Genomic DNA, 20,336 nt, shown 5'->3' with positions numbered 1-20,336 from the left:
AGACAGGGCAGCCAGCTTAAGCCAAACCTGTTTATTTTAGACCAGTGGGCATCTTGTTCCCAAACCAAACAAATATACTAACATAAACTGTACTTAAAGAAAGACCTTGGAAGTTGATTTCTGGAGTCCACACATACTCAGACACACAGGCATGGGTACACACAGGCACATGAACACAAAAGAACATTCACATGAAAAATGCTTTTCAGTGGTGAACATGTGCTTTATGACACATACTATAAAAAGCTGTTACTTAATCTATTGTGGGACATTCAGGAGGCTTTTGGAAAGCAGCAAAGCTTATCCATCTGAGGAAGGGTGTTTTATTATTATTATTAATAAGAAGAATCCAAACTGAAAAAGTTGGCAAAAGAATTTGATAGCTGGCACTTTTTCAGGCAGATTGAATTTTTAAAAAGGACACCTAATTGGAGTACTTAAAGTAGTGTCCATGATTATCTGTAAGAAAGTCTATATGGAGATATGTATCTGATTTGAATTAACAATCCTGATATGGAAGAAATAATGTCTGTTGTTTCATAAATAGGAATCACAGAAACTGCAAGAGTGAAAATGTGTTTCTTTGTAAATTATATTGAAAAAAAATCAGAGTTCTCCTTTCTTGTAGATATTTTGAACAATGGAGTTAATGAATTGAAAAAATTTGCATTTCTACTAATACATGGATTACTTGGCAACAGGTACTCAACCATATATTGGAGAAGAGCACACCAGTCTCAGGAAGGAGGGCATTGTCAGTCACTTCTAACTCTTCTTGGTTCGTCAATTTCTTTTGTAGAGATTGTACTAGTTATACTTTCTCTTTTCAGTACTAGGTATTGATTGGAAGGCCCTACACATACTAGACAATTAACCCACCAAAGAGCTATATTCTTAACCCAGAATATAACAGAATCTTTTTTTTTTCAGAATTAGTGGAATTTAGAAAAAAGAGGCATATTTTTCCAAGTAATGCATAAATGTATATATTATGTATAAATGTTTCAAAGGGGTTTCATCCACCCTTACCAGTGTTTACTGACCCAGAAAATCATAATTTGATACATGTGTTTATTGCCTGTCCCTTTTATCTGACATAATAGCAATTAATTACAAGGTTGACTATCAACTATGTGAATATGAAAGTTAAAATACAGATATAATTTTATGTACATATTTTATTTATAAACCTATCTATATTTATATAATTGTTATATATAAGATTACAGTTTTAACTTCCATACACATTACTTACTTTTTCTACCCTTTCCACCTTTGAGTCAAGTTACTGGGTTTCATTCTGTTTGTTTTGTATCTTCTTCGCTTTAAAATGTAGTGTGCACTGGTTTTTGAAACACCAACTCTTATAAGTGATAGCTGTGCTTTGAATGTGAAATGTTCTCTAGAGTCTCCTATGCTTGAACACTTGGCTCCAGATGGTGGTGCTGTTTGGGAAGGTTGTGGAATCTTTAGAAAATAAAATCTTGCTGGAGGAGGTGAGTAGCTAGAAATGAGCCCTGTGTTTTCCAGTAGGTCCTCACCTCCATTCCTCTCCCTCTTCCCTCAGATGCCATGTGGCCACCTGCCTCCTGCGATGCACTGTGTCTCTTTCAACTGCAAGCCCAAACAATGCTTTCCTTTATCATGTTACTTCTTGCCGGTGTTTTGTAGCAGTAGCTAGAAAAGTAAATGATTTATTAATTAAAAGTAATTTGGCTCATTTTTTCCCTTCAACCCTTTAGAGTACTCTTTTATATGTCCCTTATCTTAAATTCTCCTATACCTAATAGCTTTTTACTGAGTTCCTGAGCTCTGTGGGTATTCTAAACCAAACACACACATGAGAAGATTCAAAACTGATCACTAGAAACTAAAGATAACATGGGAGTTTTATCTTTATTTGTCTGGTTTACTTTGCTCAAGATGATTGTTTTCAGCCCTATTCCTTTTCTTGTAAAGTCAATAATTTTATTTTTAATAGCCGAATAAAGACAAAAAGATAAGACTAAATTAGGGTGAGGAATGGGGGAGTAAGGTACACAAGGGAAGATGGGAAAGGATAACTAACCCTAAAGGTCTTTCTCAAAGATCTTTTGGAAACCTACTGCTACAGAAACATCAGAAAACACACCCACACAAACACACACTTAAAAAAAATTGTGGTCGATCGTCTCACATAGAACACGAAGCATTAAAGGCTATTTTCAATATTTCTAACTACCCCCTAGATCTTCACAATAAGACACTATTGATGATACCACATACTTGAATGACAGCACATGGAGACATTAAGTTCTTAGTCACCTGAAAACCTCATCCCTACTAATTAGAATTCATTGTGCTTGACAGTAATATGCAACTGCTAGAGAGCTAAAGTCAGCATCAATCTACAATGACTGGTCTGAGAAAATAGGCCCCCTAGTGCACTAGTGGCATAAGAGTTATAGAAGTAACCCTCCACTTTCTGATTAGATAGAAGGCTTGCTCTATTAAATAGAACTTCTATCAGGCATCATTAAAGTGCTTAAGAATCTGTGGCTAGATAGCTCACAGGTCCTGGGGAACAACCTGCCACTGTTATACTGTTAAATATATGTAATATTAAACTGACTTTTAATGACATATTATTACACCCAAAGCTCAGACATCTTTCAACCCATATCAGAGATACTTCTTGCAGTAGATAGTTATTATTACAGACTCCAACTTATTAGTCTGGAGAGAATAAAAGACCATATGTGTGCTTGGTCATAGCTGGAGATCGATATCCCATTGCAAGGGTCAGGAAATTTTGTAGAAGAGGGGGCATAAAGAGTGTAAAAGCCAGAAGTGATGGATAACTTTAATAAACAGTATTCTTCAGATACAGCAAAACAGATTCACATTTGAACTCACAGTGATTTGGATGCAAAAAAATAAGAACAAGTTCCAGCATAGAGGGAAAAAGGGTGGATAAGTAATTCTACCATTATCTGAGGAGTGAAGAGAGAACAGTTAGTTTTAGTGATATAACCTCTGATAGGCTGACCAGATACCAGGTAAGGTTCCAACCCAATAGTCTGGCTGGGCCGAATAAACCAAACTCAATGAAGGGAAAAAAAGAAGCAATGTTAGGTGGGAAGGTTGAGATTGTTGTAAGGTGAGTAAGTTGTCTGGGTAAGTTCAAAAAGCTTGTATGAAAATTTCTCCTAATTAAAAATTATTTCAAATAATTTTGAAATAATTTTAAAATTATTTCACTATAATTTTAAAGAGATTAAAAATTATAGTATACAAGAAAGAAAATTTGATGTCACCAAATTTGATGGCTCTTTACATAGCTTCTCTAGAATATATGAACTTGGACCCAGGCTCACCTGTTTCATTTATAGAGTAATTCTCAACACCTTCACCACACTTGGTCTTAGGATGCCAAACAGTTTCAGGGTAAGGGAGTGAGTATATTGATCAACAGTGAGTTCACCAATCATATTCTACTCAGTGAAGCATGACTGAATATTGCTCTGTATATTATTTATGTATGTACATATGTATACACAAGCATATATAGACCATTTTAACTAGTTGATGCTTATCTAAATTTTGCAGTGGTTTAACTGTAATTAGATATTTTTTTCATCATCCTGTTACAGATAGAAGAATAAAGCCTTAGTAGCCAGTGTTCTGTTTTTCCAGTTCTCATTTTTAAATATCTTTACTGTAAATTAATTGGGTTATAAAGTTTACACAGTTATCTGTTCTGGTCCTGTCAGTGTGGCATCCTCCTTTCATATGCTGTGTTTATATCCTGCTATGGGCTTTTCTGTTGTTTTTTGTCCTTGAATAGAACTATTGTCAATGTGTCCTTTTGCCTTTTAGTTTTGGTGAAACATTAATTTTTTTCTTTTGTAGTTGTTTCTTCTTCTTCTTCTTCTTCTTCTTCTTCTTCTTCTTCTTCTTCTTCTTCTTCTTCTTTTCTTCTTCTTCTTTTTCTCCTTTTTCCTCTTCCTCTCCTCCTCTCCCTCCTTCTTTATCTAGTTTTAACAACATAGAAGAAGTTTTTCTTTTAAAAAACCATTTGATCATAAAGGAATTGGGATGTTACATTTCAAAAACTGAACATCTTATTTTGAAGAATGAAAAGCTTTAAAATTGAGGGATCCAGTGCTCTTGCATTTAGACCGGAACTCCAGAGTCTGGGCTGACTTGAAAGCAGAGACATCAAAAGTATGCAATTTAGCTGAATTTTCTTAAACTAATCTTCAAGATACCTAAAATACAAGCTGTCTTGTGTCTCTTTTTAGTTCCAACCCTTGTTCGGTTTTGGAAATATAAGCACAAAGATTTTATGAGAATTTTTTAGTTAATCAAACCATTTCTATTGTGCAAATGTGAGAACATACAAAAAATAAAACGGGGATAATTTTAGACATTTTCAACTTGGACATCAATTATTAAATAAAGACTCTATAGTAAATAGAAAAGATATATTTTAAGTTGTCACATAATTAATATTATTAAATTTTTACTAAAACTTGCCTCACAATTATAAACAATAGTATTTACATAGCAAATTGTATGCTTAATCTTTTATTATTTATTTGACTATAAAAGGTTTGTAAAGTTGTTTTTAAGTTTTATTCTTCTCTCATATAGTTCATCCCAACTGCTGGTTCTCCTGCCTCCACTCCTACCAAACCCTCTCCTCCCATTACCTAGGATCACCTTCTCTTCTGTTTCCCTTCAGAAAGAGGGAAAGAAAAAAAGGAAGGAAGAAAGAAAGAAAGGAAGGAAGGAAGGAAGGAAGGAAGGAAGGAAGGAAGGAAGGAAAAAGAAAGAGCAAGTCTCCCAGGATATCTGTTGAACATGGTCTCACAAGATACAATAATATAATAAGACTGGGTACAAACCCTCATATCACAGATTAAAGTGATAAACCAGTAGGAAGAAAAGGGTTCCAAGCACAGGCAAAAAGTCATAGACACACCCCAGTTCTGTTGTTGGGACTCCCATAAGGACACCAAGCTGTATAACTATAAGATATATCCAGAGGACCTAGCTCAGATCAATACAGGGTCCATGTTTGTCACTTCTGTTTCTATTAGCCCTTAGGAGCCATGTTAGTTGATTCTGTGGGTGTTTTTATGGTATTCTCCATACATTTGGATCCTATAATCCTTTCTCGCCTTCTTCTACAGGGTTAACCTGAGTCTGCCTAGTGTTTGGCTGTGGGTTGCTGCATCTACTCCCAGCTAATGCTGCCGGACACAACTCTGAGGATAACTGGACTAGGCACTGATCTATGAGTATAGCAGAACACCATTAGAAATAATTTCAATCCTCACTCAGAAAGGCAAATGGGAAGGACATTGGAAGAAGAAGAAAACAAAAAACAGGACAGGAGCCTACCACGGAGGGCCTCTGAAAGACTCTACCCATCAGTGTATCAAAGCAAATGCTGAGACTCATAGCCAAACTTTGGGCATAGTGCAGGGAATCTTATGAAAGAAGGGGGAGATAGAAAGACCTGGAGGGGACAGGAGCTCCATAAAGAGAGCAACAGAACCAAGAAATCTGGGCCCAGGGGTCTTTTCTGAGCCTGATACTTCAACCAAGGACCATGCATGGAGATAACCTAGAACCCCTGCACAGAGGTAGCCCATGACAGCTCAGTGTCCAAGTGGGTTCCCTAGTAAGGGGAACAGGGACTGTCTCTGACATGAACTCAGTGGCTGGCTCTTTGATCCTTCCCCCTGAGAGGAGAACAGCCTTACCAGTCTACAGAGGAAGACAATGCAGCCAGTCCTGATGAGACCTGCTAGGCTACGGTCAGATGGAAAGGGAGGAGGGCCTCCCCTATCAGTGGACTTGGAAAGGGGCAGGGGAGGAGATGAGGGAGGGAGGGTGGGATTGGGAGTGAATGAGGGAGGGGGATACAGCTGGGACACAAAGTGAATAAACTGTAATTAATATAAAAGAATAAAAAAAGAAAAAGTGGAAATTACACTGAAGTTCTTGATTTTATATCTTTAAACAACTGTATTTTCATATTTTTAATTGGACAAATGTTTATACCACATTTTATTCATGTTTTAAATAACTAATACTTTTAAGTACCTGCTCTTTTCTCATGAGCTTATACTTTCACGTGGTTCTAATAACTTTCCAACCAAAAATATACCTTCAATAACAAGTCATAAATTTTATTTTAATTTTTGAGATTATAACATAATTGTTATTTCCACCTTCCCTTTTCATCCTTCAAACTATTCTATAAGTCCCCTCCTTGCTCACTTTCAAATTCATGACTTCTCTTTTTATTAACTGTTATTTTATATATTATATATATATATATATATATATATATATATATAATGTAATACATCCATTTTCTTAAATATAACCTGGTCAATCTGTATAATGTTTCTTGTGTATGTTTTTCAGGTCTGACCATTTTGTATTAGGTGAACAATTTGTCCTTTCTCCCTTGAGGAAAGCTGTTTCTACTGTTCTCAGCATTCTTTAGTTGCCTATGATTCTTGATGTAGAGTTTCAGCTTTATGAAGCTTTTCCTGTCCTCTTAGGCATGCCTATTGTTGTCCTTTTACAGCTCATGTTTAGGCAGCCATGTTTTTGAAACTTCATGGATGTTGCTTCTGATATTATTAAGATACACAGCAAATGCCCTGATATGGCTGTTATCATCTTTCTACCACCTCTTCTGCAATGTTCCCTCACTCACTTAGGTGAGTGAGTATTTTCTAGGTTCATCCATTGGGGCTGGGTTCATGTATTTTGATTGGTTGTGATTTTCTGTAGCGTTCTCTGTTGCAAAGAGAAGTTTCTTTGACCATGGGTGGGGATTATATTTACCTGTGGGTACAAGGGCAAATGATTACATTGTTTTTAGAGATTATTCTACTTTAGTAGCACAGTGGTTATAATTTCTCTTCTAATAACCAAGACTATACTATCGCTTTGTATTTGACCAGGCCTCCAGTATAAATCATGTTTTCCCTCTTGCTTAGTAGGTCTTCAGTCCAAGTACAGAGATAATAGTTATTGCCAAGGTATGCATGCTGTGACTGCATCCTTACAGCTTTTGTGCTATGCTGGTCTTTTTTTTTTTTTTCATCAATTACACTTTATTCATTCTGCATCCCCCCATAAGCCCCTCCCTCCTCCCCTCCCAATCCCACGCTCCCTCCTCCCTCTGCTTGCATGCCACTCCCCAAGTCCACTAATAGGGGAGGTTCTCCTCTCCTTTCTGATCTTAGTCTGTCAGTTCACATCAAAAGTGGCTGCATTGTCCTCTACTATGGCCTGGTAAGGCTGCTCCCCCCCAGAGGGAGGTGATCAAAGAGCAGGCCAATCAGATTATGTCAGAGGCAGTCCCTCTTCACATTACTATGTAACCCAATTGGACTCTGAACTGCCCTGGGCTACATCTGTGCAGGGGTTCTGGGTTATCTCCATGAATAGTCCTTGGTTGGAGTATGAGTCTCTGGGAAGTTCCCTGTGTTCAAATTTTCTTGTTCTGTTGCTCTCCTTGTGCTATGCTGGTCTTTAATTACTCAAAACATTCTCTGTCATATAGAAATGGGAATGAATGTAGATTCATATGTTCTGGTAATAATCTGAGCTTTTGGTGGATTATTTTGGTTCATTAAAATGGAACTCAAGAAGAACAATTGAAGTGCTGTTACAAATGGCAGATTTGGAAATTCTGGCTGATTATATATCCTTTTTGTGCTCCAAACCAAATATTTAAGACAAGCAACTTAAGGGAGGATGAATTTACTTGGGCTCAGAGCTTAGGAATCAGTTGAACATGATGGTGAATGGCACAGTGGTGATGCTATCGTACAGGGCGTGGCTTAGCCTGTGGTGGTGATAGATTGTGTAGTAGCATGTTGTACCTCAGTCATCAAGAAACAGGGAGAGCTCGTTGTTCTAGAGAGGTAGATTACAGCCCTCAAAGCATGATTTGACAATTCAGTTTCTCCAGGTAGGCTGCGCCTTCTAAAGATTCTGCAACTTAACATATTAGTGTCACCAACAGGGTCAATCTTCTAAACACATATTCCTGTAGGGAACATTTTATATCCAATCCACAACAGTGGAACTGATAGGACTTTTCTGAGTCATTGTAGCAGGAAGGGAAAGCTCTGTGTGTGATTGGATATGGAGTCACCTGTCTGTGGATGCTCTCCAGGTTACTGTAGAATTTGGCCTGAAACCAAATCTCAGTGACTCATGACCAGTAGAATCTTCTAAAGCTTTAGCAGAGAACAGTTGTCTGTCACCTGAGTGGAGAGATTACACTGAAGGCTCAAAACAGAAGCAGGACTTACTGACAAGAAGCACATATAGAACAAGCAGCACAAAGAAGAGTAAGAACCAAAGAGAACCAGAGCTAACCCAGATTTTCTCTTCATACCCAGAGCATGCCTGTCACATTTACCATGGTTGTCTGAATCAAGAAGTTCAAAGGGGAAATATACAAGAATGCCTCATACAGATTAAGACTAGGCATAGACAACGTCTATATATTTGTTTCTGTTGCACAGAACTCAAGCAATGTGTCCAAGCCAAACTCCATGGGAAACTGGAGAAGTGTTCTGGCTGTAGGGTGCAAGGATGGAATCAGTTTTAGTGCATGATTCACTGGTCTACACATCGCTTGCTATGCTCCTGAGGAGTGGTGAGGGAAGATGGGGAACTGGAGTAAGCTGGGTGGTTTACGGCAATATGAAAACAAAGTCCACCCGCAACAGTGCTCCTCTGCTCTGCTCCCTCTATTGGCAACATGTTGCTTGAGAGAATGTGCTCAAGCCTTTCTCTCCATGGTCCTCAGAGAGCAACTTCTAAAACTATAGGAACTTCCATTAAGTTATCTTACTGTGGGCACTGTCGATCTGCTCTGTCCCCACCTCCCCGTACCCCGAAAGCTCATCTTTCCCAAGCTGCTGCATCAGCTCCCTGGGCTTAAGTTTGTTGAGGTCTGCACAGACTTCACTCAAAAAGTCTCCCAGGGTTTCTATTCATGTTGTCAGTCAGAAGTCAGGCAACTGAAATGCTGCCTTATATTTAATTAAAACAAGAGCCTAAAGTCCTTGCCAGCCTAAACACATGCTACTTTCAATATAGGTATTTTTATTTAAAGAGTAGGTCTGTTTGATCATTTTAATGTTTCATTTGTAAATTATGAGTGATTTCAAATAAATATTGTGCTTTCTGTGGTAGATGCATGTAAATAACATTTTTAAAAAGGCACCACGGGGATTTTTAAATTAAATATTTTTGCTGTAAATCCATTTGCTACCCTCTCTGATTTCTTTCTACTTATAGAAGAGCTAGACATGGGCATCCCAAGGAGGTGGAAATCAAAACAGAGCAGGTAGCGTGTGAAGCCTAAGCAGCCATTCCAGATAAACTCAGGGAAATCCTCCTTTTGTCTTTGATAATGGCCTGGATCCCATTTGTGTGGAACACTGGAGTGCATTTAGATTAAGTGTTCTCTTCAGCTTGGTTCATAAGCTCTTGAAGATCCTCGGAGCAGAGAACTGAATGATGCCAGACAGCTTATCCCGAGCTTTGGCGAGATTATCCCCCAAGTTCGCTGGCAGGCCTGCAGAAGGTGACCTGCCTGTTATCTCAGAATGCTCCACACTGGGGAGATCATCAGCGCCATCATGGCCCTTGCGCCTGTAAATGCCTTTAAGCAGCTTTAGATTCAAGATATACAGCATGGGCCTCGAGCAGGAAATTGCATCAGCATGGTTTCTCGGCTGGGTCTTGTTTAGAAACATTGCTCACATCTTTGAGTTTGACAGGGAAATAGCAGCTGTTTTGGGATCATTTGGCCATCTGTTCTTTATCGCTTATATTATTAACATTCACCAGGGCTAATTGGTATTTTGAAGAGACTAAGATAATTGATCGAGAAATATCCAATTATGTTTATCATTATGCTTGTTTTTAAAATGCCAGAGGCAGTATCAGTTACTTAATGTTGTCTCAACACTGAAACTGAGTCCACCTGTCCAAACTCTCAATGTGATAATAAGAAAAAAAAAACATAATATAATTGCTTTCTTTCTTCAATTTTACTATTAACTCAAATTAGCTAAATTTCTTCACATTCCCAGGCATTAAGAATCTCTATCACTCAAAATATATTTCAAAGTCCCGATAAAGTTTTAAAGGCATTATTTATTTTCATGTTTCTTGTTCTATTACTTTGGTAGTTTGGAGGTTTCTGGAAAGCCAAGAATATATGAAATACTTTTCTATGTGAATTTTTGTAGGTGTATATTCACTGTCTATAGTCTGTGTTTCATAGACATTTTCATACAAGAATATCATGTATTTTGGTTATCTTATGTTCACTCAACACTCTTTTCCTCCCCCTTCCTTTCTCCTGATACCCAAATTTATTCTCCCAAATAGTCCCTTCCTCACCTATTCATGCATATGAGACTATATACCTTCATAAAATTTAGAATCCACAAATGAAATAAATGTTGCATTTGTCTTTCAGAATCTGACTTACTTAGAATAAAATGATGATTTCCAAATGCCTCTATTATTCTGTGAATGGGATAGAATAGATACAGTGAATGTGATAGGTGTATTTAATGGAGTTTGACTTAGCCATAAAGAAGAACAGAATTGTGATACAGTTTAAAATTTTACCCTCTCATATCGTTTGTAAAATAGTGAATAGTGGCTAGATCTCAATAAGTACACTTTAAATGTTTATGGATACACAACCGTATTGCAGGCCAATTCTAAGTAATAAAATAATGGCAGATATTCTGCCTTGGTTTTGAGTGGTAAAAATTGTAAAACTTGCTGGTTTACACAACTAACATTTATTGAAAACTTCCTAAATATGGCCTTTTGCTTGAAATGCCATAATATCGCTCATCTTTTTCTGTGTGTGTGTGTAGCTTTGCTATCCCCTCTCAGTAAACTCCTTTGCTTTATTACTCTATTAAACATTTTACTAATTCTCCATATATCTCAAGCGAAGTGTAGATATAGTGACTACATTTTAATTATGATATATTTGTGAGTATATTATGTATTAATCACAGTGTCTTATGTCTCCTGCTCCTGTAAGGCTTCTTGCTCAGTTTAGAATTGACCTGTTTCTCTCTTTATGTGAAAATAATCCCATGAATCCATAAAGAGTTGGCAAAATATCTTATTCCAACCCTATCCTTCACTAGTATTGGATCATATGTCCCAGCATTATGTTCTAATTATTCTCAGTCCTCAGTGCAATAGCTTCCTCTCTTGGAGCTCTGTTACTTGAGCCATTGTTTACTCTTTTGTTGTGTTGAACCTCCTGGATGTCAAAATTTTCATCTTTTCTCTACCTCTGGAGTTTTCACAGGTTCTAACATTTAGTCATTTTCTGATAAAATGTTGATACATAAATGTATCAGCAACATTGTTAATTGCTAATTTTTAAAGGTATTTTAAGTTTAAAGGGCTCACAAACTGCACTCCTTTATTCAGTTCTTGTGATAACCATTCGAGGTATGTGCCATCTTTTTTTTTCACTGTGTATCCCACCTAAGACATGGAAAAGAGAAAGATCTCAAAAACCCTTTTGATCTGGGGTACAGCTCAGTGGTTGAGTACAAATATCGGCAATACTCAATCAGAAAATTCACTCAAATTGTGAAAAAATCCTTAAAAGAATCCTAAAATGTAGGTTTATAGTTGTGCTCATTTTACTAGGACCATGTGAAAAGCTTAAGGAAATTATGTACTTCTTCAGTATTTTACTCCACTGAATATTGGGTTCATAATTTGAACCCATTTTACCTGATTTCTCAGCACATGATCACATTGTCATAATGTATCTCACACCAATATTCTATCTGGACAAAGAGAAAACTGATATGAGGACAAAGTAACCATTATTCTAAAACGTATTAATCTACATGATAAGAGATGATGAAGTTGATACTTAAGTTAATATTATGTAAGTACTTAAGTTACTATTATGTAAGTAAGTAGGCAGAAAATTTCATCATAAATCTTTTCTTGGACACATAGGAGATATAGTTCAAAAAAGAGTATTAAATTGGGCATTGAAGAGAATTGACACCATTGTAACCAGTGGGGTCATATAAAAATGACTTAATCCACAAATTTTTATGGCAGGATTGTGACAAGATGAATGTGACTAGAATGGACATATTGGGAGATTTTAAGCAGCTGAAAACATGGTTAAATTCTATATAAAAACTTTAGACTTCATTTTTGAATTTTTTTATTAAGCTATTTTGAAAAGAGTAAATTAATTTTGACCTGTTATATCAAAGAGATTAATTAAGAGACAGTATCAAAATACAGGTACAAAGTAAACACTGAGGTAAATAATGATGTGGACAGACATCTAGGCTAGTTGTAAGGTGAAATGAAGAATCTACTGGATTTCAGCATCACAGCGTAATGCAGCAATAGAGGAAAGAGCACCCTGGGAAGAGTTCCACAACTCCTGGTGTCCCGGAGCCTTTAGCTACTCTACTACAACTGACTGAAGATGTGGCCTCATCAGAGAGACTTATTATAAACACAGTAACTCCATTTATTTTTACTGAAATGTACTTATATTACAGCTGATTCCAAAGGTTATATGACAATCCACAGTGACAATAACAATTTTTGTGTTTTTTTAATTTTTTATTAATTACAGTTTATTCACTTTGTATCCCAGGTGTAGCCTTCTCCCCTATTCCCTTCCAATCCCACCCCTCTCCCTCTTTCTCTTCTATGCTCCTCCCACAGTCCAATGATAGAGGAGGTCTTCCTCCCTTCCCATCTGACCCTAGTCTATCAGGTCTCATCAGGACTGCCTTCATTTTCTTCCTCTGTGGCCTGGTAAGGCTGATCCCCACTCAGGGGGAGGTGATCAAAGAGCCAGCCTCTAAGTTCATGTCAGAGATAGTCCCTGTTCCCCTTACTAGGGAACCCACTTGGACACTGAGCTGCCATGGGCTACATCTGTGCAGGGGTTCTAGGTTATCTCCATGCATGGTCCTTGTTTGGAGTCTCAGACTCAAAAGTTGTATTTTTTTTTTAATACTATTTTCTTGTCAGAAAAGGGAGGCTCAAATTATTTATCATTTTCTTCTCATGGAAATTTCACTTTTTCCTTGTTGCAGTTTCTTTATCACACTAGTGGCCTGTAACTTAAAACCTAGTATTCATGAATATGGAAAGTACAGATTGAATTTGAAAAATTAAGAAGCTACAAAAGAGACTGAAGTAAGGTGCTTCTGATCAGATAATAGAGAAGAGGATCAACAAAGCATTCATCATGATGGTTATAATCCTCTTGGTTGTAAAGTCCATAAATTTACTCTATTCGTGTGACTTCTCTTGTTAGCTCATCAACACATGAGGACTAACGAAAAACCAACCCTTCTAAGAAGGAGGATATAGCTCTAAATTCCTTTATTTAGCTGTTTTAATTACAATTTAAACATATATGGAACAGTTGAGAATTATTTAATCATTTGTGTAAAGACTGATAGAAAAGAAATAATTTTTAAGATAATCTGTTCCAATGGAAATGTGCTGCATAAACATGCTATTTATTTTTGCATCACAATTATAATTTTAGTATTACCATATAGGATACACTATTCTATTTATACATACACATGTATGTAAGTTGGGTTACTCTTTCTCATTCTATACACACACACAACATGACATATTTTAATCACTTATTTATTACCAGGCCACAGAAGAAGACAATACAGCCAGTCCAAATGAGACCTGATAGGCTAGGATCAGATGGAAGGGGAGGAGGACCTCCCCTATCAGTGGACTTGGAGAGGGGTATGATAGGAGATGAAAGAGGTATGGTGGAATTGGGAGGGAATGAAAGAGGGGCTACAGCTGGGATACAAAGTGAATAAACTGTAATTAATATAAAATATAAAAATGATAATAATAAAAAACATTGAAAAAACATAAAGACCATCATACATTAGTACTATAGTTATATCATTTCAACCCTTCCCTCTATCCTTTGTATTCCTCTCAAATTCATTCCATTTTTAAAAATTATTATTTTATAGCTATAGCTCTTTATAAATCACACATATTATTTTTCATTTAGTATTGTTTATATGTATATTTGGTGAAGGCTTGAATTGGTTAACAACCAGATAGGTGTATCTCTGGGGGAAAACAAAAACACTCTCCCTCTCAGCAACCATCAGATACTTATAGCTCCTCTTCTTGGTAGAGTTTTGTGAGATTTTCCCTAAAATGTGCTGGCATTTTGACAGATGTCATTGTTTTGGTCTTGTTTAGTTAATCATATTTCTGAGATTTTATGGGTGTAGCTTTGCTGTCATGTGTAGAAGACACTAACTCATAACAAACATCCTGGTCTTTGGCTACAACAATCATTCTGGACCCTCTTTGGTGACATTTGGTGGGCCTTAGATCTAGTAGAAGGTATGTTACAAATTGTACACACTGGGGTTGAATATTCCAGTCATTTGTTCTGTATGTTTTGATTAGTTGTTGATCTCTGTAATAGGCTCTGCTGTGAAAGAAGCCTCTTAGATGACTGGTGATAACTACTCTTTTCTGTGGTTAGAAGGACAAGTGTTTAGAATACCCTTAGACTATGTACTTGTTATGCTAGGATCATGTCTACAAGCAAAGTATTAATAGTATCAGGGATTGACTCCCATGGTCTGGGTCTCAAGTTGGACCAGTCATTGATTTGCAATTTCCTCAATCTTTGTTCTATCTTTATCCTACACAAGACAGCTTTTGGGTCCAAGGATTTATGGGTGGGTTGGTGTCACCCTCCTGCCACTGGAAGTCCCTCCTGGTGGTGAGTTCAGCTTCATGTCCCCTGCTGTTAGGGATCTTAGCTAGGGTCATCTTCATAGATTCCCAGGGTCCTCCCCTGTCTCAGAGATTCTCTACCCCCCCCTAGCGATTTTTGTTCTGCATCAAGATACTCTTCCTCCCAACCCACCCTTACTATCCACTACCTCCCAACAATCTGATCCCTACCCTCATTACCCTGCCTACCCCTTCTCCCACACAGCTCTCTCTCTCTATTTACTTGAGATGACTTTTTTATGTCCTCTTCTGCATGATATTCAAGCATCCTCCCTTGGGCCTTCCTTGGCTTCGTTGAGTTTGTGAGTTGTAACATGAAAGGCTTCATCCAACAGCTGATGTAGAGGCCCATCACCAAACAAAAAGCATATCTTGGGGAGTTTTATGGAAGAGTGGGAGGAAGAATTGAGGGAGACTGAAGATGTCAAGGACAACAGAAAAAGATCTACAGAGTCAATTTATCTGGACCCATGGGGGTTCACAGAGACCAAACCACCAACCAAACAGCATGCATGGGCAGGAACTAGAATCCCCTACACATATGTAGCAGATGTGCAGCACTGTCATCATATGGGTCCCAAAACAACTGGAATAGGGCACTCTCTGACTCTGCTGCCTGCCTTTGGATCCCTTCTCCTAGATGGGTTGCCTTGTCTGGCCTCAGTGGGAGATTATGCACTTAATTCTGCTGTGACCTGAGGTGCCAGAGTGGGTTGATAATCCTTAGGTTCCTCCCTTTCTCTGAGAAGGAGAGGATATAGAATAAGGTTATGAGTATGATGGTGGGACTGGGAGGAAATGAGGAAGGAGGCTGGGATCAGGCTGTAAAGTGATGAAAGAAAGAAAGAAAGAAAGAAAGAAAGAAAGAAAGAAAGAAAGAAAGAAAGAAAGAAAGAAAGAAAGAAAGAAAGAAAGAGTGCTGGTTTAGTAAGGTGATGGTAGTATGTTTTCTTCTAGAGTTCATGACCTCTTCATTTGCTATGTTTGCAGTCCAAGCATGATTTTCCTCAATTGAGTGGGCTATAAGTTAAGCCAGACAGTTGTTGCTCGTACCCAAGACATAAGTATGCCCTTGAGCCCATCTTGCCTTGATGATCATTGTTGTTGTTTATAGGCTTTATAGCTAGAATTATTGATTACTTTTTGTCCTTTGGCAGTTTATACAACATTTTCCCATAAGATGAGAGATAGTCTTCTGGAAGGAGGTTTTCAGGTCAGTTTCAGTTGGATTTCTTCCAAATCCTTGGTTTAAAGTGTGGTGTCTTCAGCAATAGGGTTGTACCTTCAAGTTCTGGAACGATTTGACAAAGAAGTACAAATGCCTATAGTATGTTGGGAGTCTCTTTGAGTCTCTAACCAACAACATGAACGGAGGTTTTCCCATGCCTGTCCCTAGAGTTTTTGTTAGAGAGTCTATGGCATTATAATCCCAAATGGCATGACTATATGTATATGATGTATGTGTATACATGCACATATATGTATATATACTTATATGTATGATATATATATAGAGAGATAATATCTTTTTAAGTAAGCATAAAATAATGTTTATCACTTTTCCAAATATCCTTAGTGTTATTTATCCATCTTTCTTCCCGCTCCCTCCATATCATCCTCAATTTCCCCTCCTTCTTAACACTCTATATCTATTTTTAGGAAGCCTTTCCTTTAGTACATTTATGTTCTTTGTTATTTTTTGGCAAGTATGCTCTTATAGTTCCCTCTATAGTTTTTTTTTTTTTTTCAAAAATAAAGCAACCAACAAGGTCCTTAATCTCTAAATAATATTTTGGAGTGCATCAAGACATTTTTATAGAACACTTGAAAGCAATTGACAGTGCCTCCAGCTATTGTCCAAACATCACTCCTTACCTATTTGAACAGGATAAGTGAGAAACATTGGATGCATTCATGTACTGCAGGGAAGGTTCTAAAAAGAACTTGGCTTTCCCTACCTGAACTCATCTACTTTTTAAGTGCTGTTGGCCTCCAACTTACTGTGGGTGTGTTTCTAATAATTGTTGTGGATGCTGAGATGCTTTGCCCCATCTCCTTTCAAGGTCCAGGAACTCATTCCATACTAATGAGGAGTGAGGCTGTTGACAACTCTAAACTAAGTCTTTCTCCAGGCATGGTCCTTGGCCAAACAGAACTCTCTTAGCAAGGTGTGAAATAGCTTATGTTGAAGAAATGCAATCTGGAGGTGGGTTATACTTGGGGCTCTGCTGTCCCGATCAGGAAAATCCTGGCAGGGTTATGCCAGGTTTACGGTGGGTCAAAGGATGTTCTGAGGTTTCTTTTTAACCTGAATTACATTGCATCCTTCCTCTTGCCAACATATTGGTCTCATGATCTTGCTGGGTTCGATTTAAGAATACCACAGTGAAATTACACTTGAAAACCTTCAGAATTTTGTCTGTGACAATATTTTTGTTTGTTGTTTTAAAGAGCATTTTCTTTTCTGTTATGTGCTCTGCTCTTTCAGGAATAACTGGAAAAAATGAAGAGGAAGCTACCCTATGAAAGCAGTGAGAATTGCAAAGGTTAATTATTTTGAAAGCAGATATTTTGACTCTGTCTGATATTAATGTGTGACTGGGAGATTTATTTACAAATTATATGTACCTGGCATAAGAAAAAAAAAAACTTGGTGGAATTTAAGCCACACTGTTATAGGAAGCACTTTTTTTTCTTTATTAATTACACTTTATTCACTTTGTATATCGCCTGTGGTTCCCTTCCTCCTCCTTCCCAATCCCTCCCTTCCTCCACCCTCTGCATTCGTGCCCCTCCCCAAGTCCACTGATAAGGGAGGACTTCTTTTCCTTCCTTCTGATCCTAGTCAATTAGGTCTCATCAGGAGTGGCTGCGTTGTCTTCTTCTGTGGCCTGGTAATGCTAGGAAGCACTTTCTTAAAGGTTCAAGTGTCACCCTCAGAGCTTTTCTGATTGCAGCCCACACTGTGTATCTTGGGCTGGCTCTGTCCACCGCTTGTAGTTACTTCCCATGCATCCCCTGACCATTCTTGTCCTGAGGTTGCTGCTGAAGCTTCCCTCCCACTTTATTGTGTTTTTCCCCATCAGGAAAAACTGTCAGGGCTCTTGCCCTTTACCTTGCTGCCTGGACTAAATAGCTTCCCAGCTTATAATTAAAATTTGAATAGCAATTTTTATTGTCCAATACATCTTGTTTCCTGCACACATGCAAAATCAAAATCAAGTTGACAATACCAGTCTTTGTTGACTAAACACAGAAAAAAATATATATATACATGTATATATGTATATATACATATACATATATATATACATACATACATACACACACACACACATATATATATATATATATACATGCCTAGGACTGTCTGAAGATATATATATATATATATATATATATATATATATATATATATATATCTCCTAGGCATGTAGGATAGCTCATCCTTCTTTCTTGAAAGAAATCTGTTCTTGAAAGTTTTTGCAACAAATTTCCATTTCCACATATCTGAGCTTGAGAGAGGTACAGCCTTCTAGTTTTCTTAGATTTCCTGGAGGCATTTTTCATTTTATTCTGATTAAGAATAATGGATTTCACTTTTAGGCACAAACCTCTTTAAATATTGACCCTTTCTGTCAGCTCTATTCTGAAGGGAATCTGAGAAGTAGATCTTGTGGAGAGCAGAGGTGGTGGAAGGGGCTGGGAAAAGGGTGGTCAGGATGTAATATGTCAAAGAGTAATTTTTAAAAAGAATTGCACCCTCTCTAGCCATGTTTTTTAACTGGCCTTCATAAACCGTGTTCTGGGTAACACAAAATTTTCTAAATTATTCTGTTCTGTTTGTTTTTGGTGATGATCCTTACCATCAGTCTGTCTAAAATCTGGCTGCAATATCCGTGCTGAAGCTTGAAGGCTTTTCTGTCTTTGTTTCTGTCCAATAATCTAGTACCAATAATACAATAATCTAGTTCATTGCCCTTTCACTTGGCCTCCCAGGAAATCTCAGAGCATGGATTAAAAGCATAGAAATTATTTGCCATGGGTAGCAAGGATAGTTTTTGTTCTAGTTCCCATGAAAATTTTATTTCTATTCAAAACCTAAGGAGCATGAGTTTAAACTAAGAGTCTAAACTCATATCACCATGTCACTTTCTGTGTTCCCACCAGATTTATCTGTTTAACTCTTCTTTCTGTGCGTTACTGCTCTGACTCCCATTAAATTCCTCTCATGACCAAGCCTCTATGTTTCTCTACAACTTCAAGTATACTTAGAGTAATGACAGGACTCTTTATTCAATATTCTCTAGCATTAAGTTTCACATCACTACAATTAAATACAAAACACTGGCTGCTTATGGAGTTAAAAGACATTTATTTTAGATTAGGGATCTGTAAGTTCAGTCCAGGCGCAGGTGGTACCACTGGCTTGGACCTCTAGAGGAGGCAGCACATTCTTGTAGGAACCGATGTTGGAATGTGTGCTCACGTCTTGAGCCAAAACCACACCAGTAATTGTAACTGACCAGTTTAAGTAATTCACTCCAAGGCATTTCTGCAAGACCACACCTTCAAAGGTCCACAACTCTTCCCAACACTGCCGTATAAAAGGGGACAAGCCTTTTATATCTAACCTGTAGAGTGTACTCTCCATATTCAGTCAATAACAGCTTCCACCACTAGAACTTAGAGTACTGCTTTGAAAAATGCATTGGAATTTATATACAAGGTCAGTTTCTGAGCACCCATAAGTCATGTATTTAATATAATCTCTGAACAGAGTTACAAAGCCGTTACATGTCTAGAAACAGTTGTGACTATGTGTTCATACACATGCTGTGGCTTGTTTTGGTGTCAACAACAACTAGAATCATTTTGAAAGAGGAAATCTCAGTTGAGAAAATACCCACTCTAGCTTATCTGTGGGCAAGTCTGGGGTGCATGTTCTCATTGATCATTGATGTGGGTGTCCCAGCTCATTTTTTTGCCTTGCTACCCCTGGTCTGTTGGTCCTGGGTGCTCTAGAAAAGCAAGATGAACAAGCCATGAGGAGCAAGCCAATAAGCAGCATCCATCCATGCAGCTGTAAAACTTGTTTCCACGTTCCTGACTTGAGTTCCTGCTCTTACTGTCTTGCATGATGAACTACAAAAAAAAAACACTCTCTTCCTTAAGGTGATTTTAATCATTTTTTTTAATCACAATAGAAACCCTAATTAAGACTGACTTTGGTATCAGGAGTGGGATATTGTAGTAAGAATGTTTGCTGCACTAACATTAAGACCTAATTGCAAATCCTCAAACCTCATGTAAAAAGTTGAACGTGGTAGCATATGTTTGTAAATCCAAGTGCTAAGGCATGGATAGGGATAGGACAGAGGCAGGAGAGTCACGGGAGCTGGGTATCAGCTAGCCTCGCTCCAGGTTCAGAAGTGATAGAGAAGAGCAGCCTATGTCTT

Source organism: Meriones unguiculatus, chromosome 20 (assembly GCF_030254825.1).
Source record: "Meriones unguiculatus strain TT.TT164.6M chromosome 20, Bangor_MerUng_6.1, whole genome shotgun sequence".
NCBI classification, from domain to species: Eukaryota; Metazoa; Chordata; class Mammalia; order Rodentia; family Muridae; genus Meriones; species Meriones unguiculatus.
This window is presented reverse-complemented; position numbering follows the sequence as displayed.